Source organism: Myodes glareolus, chromosome 10 (genome assembly GCF_982192425.1).
Source record: "Myodes glareolus chromosome 10, mMyoGla1.1, whole genome shotgun sequence".
In the NCBI taxonomy this organism is placed as follows: domain Eukaryota; kingdom Metazoa; phylum Chordata; class Mammalia; order Rodentia; family Cricetidae; genus Myodes; species Myodes glareolus.
The window spans coordinates 57,583,384-57,590,281 of record NC_142035.1 but is presented as its reverse complement, the minus strand read 5'-3'; the positions used below and the strand labels follow the sequence as shown (position 1 = coordinate 57,590,281).

The window sequence follows — 6,898 nt, the reverse complement described above, 5'->3', positions numbered from 1 at the left end:
AACTCCATTATCAGACGTACTGAGTTGATGTGTTATTCCTCCCCTTGCAGCCACGTGGTCATGCTTAACCTCCACGCCAGTGCATTTCCTCAGAATAAGGAAAGTACCAGAGTTAAGATTACAAACCAAAAGAACCCTGGCCGGGATGATCAAGTGAGATGGTGTCCAGCATGGGGCTACCACGCACTTAGCAGTCTTGATGGTTTTCTTATTGCAAAGGCCTGGAATATATTCCTGCCTCTGTTCTTCATTGCCACAGTTCAGCTTTCAGCTGTTACTTTTAGCCTGGGTATGTACACTGCTACTCAACATTTTATTCTGTTTTTTGACTCTCCTCATCCTATCCTGCACTGTCCTTCCTAACACACCACGGAAGTCTCCAGATCAGAGTCCACAATGGTTCCCTCCTTACATCTACGGCTTCTAACCTGCATTTTCCATGCTCTTGAGAATTCACCTTGCCCAGCATCTGTCCGAGTGTGGTGTGGTGATGGAGGACACAGGCTCCAGGACTCTGTTTGCTAGCTATGTAACCTTTGTGTCTGTCACTGTATGCCCTTGGTTAGTTCACAAACTCTATCCAGGGTACTTCTTTACTTTCAAGACATTTTCCACTCATTGCTGTCTTCCTAATATGGGTTTTGAGCACGGAGAGAGCTCACACAATCTCACATGCATAGGAGTATTGTTCTCTGGCTCCTATCTGGTCTTGGATATCACATGTCTGGTTTGATCCAATGTCCTGTGTTGGTTTCTGCTGAAGCTTGGGCATCCCATTTTATTCTGTGAACGTTGTGACTGGATCCCTCTTTCTTCCACCAAAGCCTATGATCCCTCTCTGTGTCTTCCCTTAGCCTGATTCTAGGCCTCTTCTGGTCCACATACCTGATATCTCAGTACTTTTGTGATGTTCTCCTTTATTAAGAAACTTATGTTTCCTGCCACATACTGGCTGTGCAGAACTATGGTGCTAGTTCATATCTTTATGCCCTTAGCAGCTTCTATTAGACTCTATCTTGGGCAGGAAAGATGATTCAGTAGATAAAAGGGCTTGCTGCTCAAGCCTGATGATCCGAGTTCAATCCCCACAACTAATACTGGAAGGCAAGAACCAAAGTTGTTTTCTGACTTCCATATACTTGCGGCACATGTGTGTGCACGCACACACACACACACACATCAAATACACACATGCACACACGCAAACACACATATACATCAAATACACACAATAATGACTTTTTTTTGAACCTCTGATTTCTTCTAAAGAAATCATACCATACCAGCTGTTCCTGTTACTTCAAGGTATTGACCTTTGCTAGATTGTGAGCTTCGTGTGTTCTTGTGGGTAGAGACCATACTTCCCCCCACAGACCTAACACAATATTAAACAGTCACTGAGTACTGTATTGACTGAATCCACTTTGGGAACAAAGGACTTGAGAAAGGCTGCAGACTAACCCCACATTGTACTGAATACTGTATTCACACTCTTATACAATTCTCTCATCAGTTTGTAATTCGTGCTATTATTGTGTCCCATTGACAAAGTTAGGAACTGTGAATTAGAGAGATTAAGTAATTTCTCCAAGAATCAAGTAAGAATCCAACCTAGGTCTGTCTGACTCCAAGCCCCAGGATTATAAACTACTCCTTTCGCAGCTACCATTGTCTCAGCTCTCAGTGTGAGGTTTTCAGTTCTTTTCAGTTAGATCTTCAAGCTTCACAAACCAGCTTGGTTCAGGCTGTCAGTGACTACAGCTCATCCATGCTGCTCAAGTTTGTAAATTCCCTTCTCTTCTACCCAGAGTAGCTGTTTTTCATCCCTCACCCATGAATAGACACGGACGCGCAGTTCAACAGTCTGTGGGAGTGGGTTCTCAGCCTTTACCGAGTGAATACCAGGGATCATACAGCCTAGTTCAAGCTGGTGTTGAACTCTCTATCCTCCTGCTTTAGATTCCAGGAGCCTGAACAACAAACAAACAAACAAACAAACAAAAACATAACAACAGCAAAAAAAGAGAACCATTTCTCCAAGAAAGAGGAGACTCACAATCTAAATGATCAGGGCCTCCAGGAAGACTCAGTTGGATAAATGTGCTTGCCCCCAAGTCTGAGGACCCAGATTAGATCTCCAGGGCCCTCACAATTAAAACAAAGAACTGACTCCCACAAGTCGTCCCCTGAGTTCTACACGTGTGCTGTGTCCTGTGTACAAACTTGTATACAGACACACACACACACACATGCATGCACACACACACATGCACGCACACACCACACACATGCACGCACACACACACATGCACACACACACACATGCACACACACACACACACATGCACTCACACACCACACAAACATATATACAGACACATACATACACATGCACACTCTCTTAAAATGAAATGTGGGAAAATGAGAGATTACCACCTGAAAATAAAAAATATAGTGACCATATTCACTCTGTAGTAGAGCTTGACTTTTAAGTTCTGATCTGCCTCTACCTTCACTGCCTACACTGCCGGGCAGATGCATGCCACCACACCTGGGTCTTATGTGGTGCTGAAAATAGAATCCAGGTTTTGTACATGCTAGGCAAGCAATCTACCAACTGATCTACATGCCCAGCCCAAGAGTCTTTTTTGTTATTGTTTTGTTTTGAAATGAAGTCTTCACAGTTTCCCAGACTGATCTCAAGTTTATAATCCTTCTGCCTCAGCCTAGGGTTGTAGCATGTACAACCCTATATATCATGCCCAGATATAATCTCTGCCTTAAACATTACAATTTACTATTAATTCATGACTGATTTTAGATTAACTAAACCACATAACCATTCATGTGATTAAAATTTTAGCACAATTACCGAGTTTTGCTCTAGTAACAAAAATACTGTATTTGTAAATGTAAATTTTATAAACTGGGTTATAGACTCTACTTTTTTTTATTTGGTTTTTAGAGATAGGGTTTCTTTGTGTAGTCTTGGTTGTCCTGGAACTCTCTCTGTAGACCAAGCTGGCCTCACACTCATAGAGATCCACCTGCCTCTGTCTCCTGAGAGCTGGGATCAAAGGCGAGCACCACCATTGCCTAGATGGACTCTATTTTTTTAATTGGGTATTTGAGGGAGAGAAGAAAGGAGTTCCCTCATTTCATTTTTATTATAAACTACGTCTCTAATTTATTCATAAACAAGAAGGGTCATCTTGGCTAGCTTTCTGTGAGGTAGTAGATATAAATCTAAGATTGGGGCTCTGATGGAACCCTAAAAATGTGAATAAGCCAAGAATTGAGAGCGCAGGGGGTTGTATAATATATCAAAACCATTCCTATTACAGTTGATTTCATAGCTTTAATCTTCCGGTTAGGTAGCAAAAGACTTGGCACATAGAAATGAGGACAAGTCTTTCTTCTATTAAACTTACATTGAGTTATATACCAGGTCATGCCCGGTGAAGCACCACAGCATTCTGGGAAGCTCTTGCATGTGTTCATGGGCATCTTTAATTGCACGTTCCTGGTTTCAGATTAGTTTGTGGCCAATTTAACTCATTCCATCTCCAAAGGACATGGGGTAACCGTGGACCATTGTCAAGCAAAGGAGTCTGAGGATCAGCTGGAATCTGTAATCTGCTGAAAATTGGACCCACTCCATAAAGCTAGGAGTGGTAGGTGAGACGGCTCAGAGGGTAAAGGCATTTGCTGCCAAGCCTGATGACCCGTTCTGCCCTTGGAACCCATATGGTAGCAGAGAACCGATTGTTGCAAGTTGTTCTCTGGCTTCCACATCATTGCACTCCCATACACATAGGGGAGTGTACCCACAGGTATACACACACACACACACACACACACACACACAGACAAACAAATAAAGCTAGGAGTGATATCAGGAAGTCTAGACCTGATGCAGGCTAAGGAGGTTGACTTTAAAAGATCTGGGTTTGGGTCTTGGGGAGATGGTGCAGAGGGCAAAGTAGATGAAAACGCTACCTGGCCTGGGAGTGCACAGCTCTAGTCCCCGGGCCCTGACAGTAGGATGGGAGGCGAAGGCAGAAGACTCCCCAGAGGCTCATGGGCTTGCTAGCCTGACATACACAGCAGCAAACAGAAAAGAGACTGTCTCTAACTGGAAAGTGAGGCGATGATTTCCTTGGGTGGCTGCTTTGGGGTCACCTGTGCTCTGTAAGTGAGCCCCATGAACTCACTGATTTCCCCAGGGTGGACTCTTTGGGCTTGGACTTGGACTTACCATTGGAACCTTAGGAGCAGGATGAAAACATTGTTCACATCTCCCTCTGGGAAGCAGTTGTGAAACCGCTAAGGTTTATGCTTGTTTGTCTGTTTGAGACTGGGGTTTCAGTGTGTAACTGCCTTGTCTAGAACTGTCACAGTCCACCCGTCTCAGTCTCCCAACTGCCTGGATTACAGGCCTGTACCATCACACCCACCAAGCTTACTGTAGCCTTGGTGTCAAACTGGACATTACTGGATAATGCCTGTGATTAGGAACCCACCCTAGTAACTAGTTCTCATATCCATCAAATCTCCACAAATACACAAGGAGAACATATACAAGGAGAGATTGGTTACAATTGGGATTTCCTCACGGAATGAGCTTGAGAGTAAGCCCAAGTGCTGCAGGTGCTGGAGGTTGGGTTTGTGACCACAAGATGCACAGATAACAAATGAGAACTTCAGGGTCTGAAAAAGATCACTAAAGAAATACCTGGGCACTGTAGCAGATGCATGGGGACATGGCTGCTCCATCTCCCTAGAGCCACTCAGAAGGATTAAAGCTGCAGAAAGATGAAAGAAAGGCGAACCGACTGGACCAGATCATTCTCCAGTGACGGGGTTCTAAGTGATGGCCAGGAGATAAGAAGATAAAGAAGAGAGGAAAGCTAGGCAGCAGAAAGTCTTGGACAATCTGAAGACTTGCAAGCCTTAGTCAGAAGTACAGCATCTTATACCGTTTCCAGGGGAGAAATGGGACAGAGGCAGCAGGAAATCATACAGTGGGACAAAGTCAGCAGGAAGTTAATCAAGCAATAGTTTCTTTCTTCCTCCCTCCCTTTCTTTCTTTCTTTTGGTTTTTCGAGCCAGGGTTTCTGTAGCTTTGGAGCCTGGCCTGGAACCAGCTCTTGTACAGCAGGCTGGTCTCGAACTCACAGAGATCTGCCTGCCTCTGCCTCCCAAGTGCTGGGTTTCAAGGCGTGCGCCACCGACCAGCTAATCAAGCAATGTTGCACAAAGGGAGCAGGGTATGTCAAGAGCATTATAGACCTAGCACCCAGCAGCCTTGAGACGCATTGACAGATAACCTTAGTCTCTTCAGGTGAAAAAGCCAAGTTCGCAAGGACTTGAAACCCTGACTCCTTGGAGGCCCTGGCCACTAGCCCCAGACTGGCCTTTCCAAGACTGCTCTTAGCCAGGTGGTATTGGCACACACCTTTAATCCCAGCACTCTAGAGGCAAAGGCAGGCAGATCTCTGTGAGTTCGAGGCCAGCCTGGTCTACAAGAGCTAGTTTCAGGACAGGCTCCAAAGCTACACAGAAACCGTCTCGAAAAACCAAAAAACCAAACCCAAAACAAACAAAGAAAAAAACAAACCAAGTCTGCTCTTGGGCAAGGACCCGGCACTAGGTTCCTTTTGTCATTTTGTCAAGGCCTCTGAGAAAATTGGATTGTCCTGGCTCTCAATGGTGGACATTAGTTGGAAACCTCAGAGGGCAGACAAAATGTTGGTTTAGCTTATGAAGAACACATCCAAGAGCAGGTGTGGGCTTTGTTGTTTAGAGCCTCGCAGGTTTTCTTGCCATCCTCACACAGGACCCCTGCTCATCTTCTCTGGATCATTCCAGGTTTAGCACGTGAGCTGCCAAAGCCAGCACCAGAACAGCAGTTCTCAGTCTTCAGCCTGCTCGCATGTCTGTGTACATGTGTGCCTGGTGCCTTTGGAGGCCAGAAGAGGGCGTCAGGGCCCCTGATGGTTGTGAGCCTTCCCATATGGGTGCTGCGAATCAAACCTGGATCCTCAGGAGTTACGTGCTCTTAACTGCTGAGCCATCTCTCCAGTCTCAAACCTTGTTTTCTTATTCTAATATGATACACCGCATATGAGACCCATAGTAAAGGTTCTTTTCTTTCCTTAATAGTTTTTCTGGTTGGGAAGGAAAGATCATGAAAAGAGCAAAGACAGTCACGAAAATGGACTCTCAAAACGATCTCAAAGCTCGATAGCAGAATTTTAAAACAAAATTTTTTTTTAAAAAAAAGAAACAAAGAAACAGAAGTTATTATTCAATTTCCGTTCTCAGTGTGGCCCATCTCACCAGCTGCTGCAGACGGTCAATAATGAAGCTAGCCCAGCGCCCGTGCTTGACCAGAACATACAGAGCGCTGCAACGCAGTCATGGAGCAAATGCTCTGGCAAAATTACTAAGTGTGCTAATTACAAAGAGTTTAGGAGGTAAATAATTTAGCTAAGCATGCTGAAAAAAAATAGGGCTGAAGTTGGAAGGCATGCCAAATCTTATAATTACTTCCAGAAAACACAGGTTGGTTCCCTTGAGGGAACGAGCCCAAGCCCAATTACTCATAATGAGCTGCCTGGCAGTGTTCGGGAGACTAGGCCCTGCCGCACTGCTTTGGTCCTGGCACACACTGGCATCCTCTTGATCTCCCCGTACCTGTTTATACCCACAGTAATGAGATTATAGTGATTGATGACACACCAGCCGGACGAAGTGGGTTCATAGCCAGGGCTCTGGTACTATCTCCTACACAGTTGAGGACAGACACTAATTTCATAACATTCTCCTTTGACTTGCTCCTGAAAGCTGGACGTAGGCCATGGTAAACTTAGCACACCAATCATGCTGCTGTCAA

At 44.9% G+C, this 6,898-nt stretch overlaps 1 non-coding gene across 1 annotated transcript; it reads right to left on the bottom strand.

Annotated features, from left to right (window-relative positions):
• Nucleotides 1–5,794: 5,794 nt before the first annotated feature.
• On the bottom strand, nt 5,795–5,901 carry LOC125416930 (U6 spliceosomal RNA). Its single transcript, XR_007237009.2, has one exon. It is a non-coding gene; the product is annotated as a U6 spliceosomal RNA (small nuclear RNA).
• Between the last annotated feature and the right edge of the window lie 997 nt (nt 5,902–6,898).